The sequence below is a fragment of the Acyrthosiphon pisum genome, chromosome X, assembly GCF_005508785.2.
Source record: "Acyrthosiphon pisum isolate AL4f chromosome X, pea_aphid_22Mar2018_4r6ur, whole genome shotgun sequence".
In the NCBI taxonomy this organism is placed as follows: Eukaryota; Metazoa; Arthropoda; class Insecta; order Hemiptera; family Aphididae; genus Acyrthosiphon; species Acyrthosiphon pisum.
This window is the reverse complement of record NC_042493.1, coordinates 26,937,707-26,938,478: the sequence shown is the minus strand read 5'-3', so window position 1 is coordinate 26,938,478 and position 772 is coordinate 26,937,707.

The window sequence follows — 772 nt, the reverse complement described above, 5'->3', positions numbered from 1 at the left end:
ATTTTATTATAAACAACATGTATAGATTAACGAGGAAAGAGGTTCAAATAAATTCCCATATATATAAAGTAAATACATAAATTTATACACAAGTAATACAAAATTTATTATATATTTATTATGCTTAGATAAATACTTGGATGTTTAATTTAAATATTAATACGTATACGCTCCATGTTGTCAAAAGCCCGGTTGAAGGCAACAGACTGCAACAAAAATTAAAAATAACGGAGAGTGCGATATGTAACATAGTATAGAGCAATTTTAATATATTATAGATGTAATTTATTTAATGGAATTTTATAACAACAAAATATATCAATTACATGCACAAATGGATATGTTGGCTCGCGTTCAGCTTTCTAAATTAACCCGTCATTGGTGACGCTATGAGCATTTCGCTCACATAACTGTTATTTTGGGAACCATTGGCTTCAAATTATTTTGCTTATATCGATATTTTTAGTATGCTCATACAAGTTACTTATGGAAATAAATACGTGGAAAATAACTAATCTATGTATAAACTTTCCGTTTTATTACCATCAAATGTCGACGGTTACCAGTATTTGCTCGCCGGGGATCGGCGGTCCGACGGCGGTCAGTTATTTTAGCCAAAACATACCAATATTTCTTCCATCATACTGATCGACCTAGTAATGCGATAATAGTTTTTAAAACTGATTTAGATTCGTTGTAATGTCTACTTATAGATTAGTCAGTCCACTTTTCCCAATTTCACCCTTCCAAACATAATTAAATGTGAGTGAAA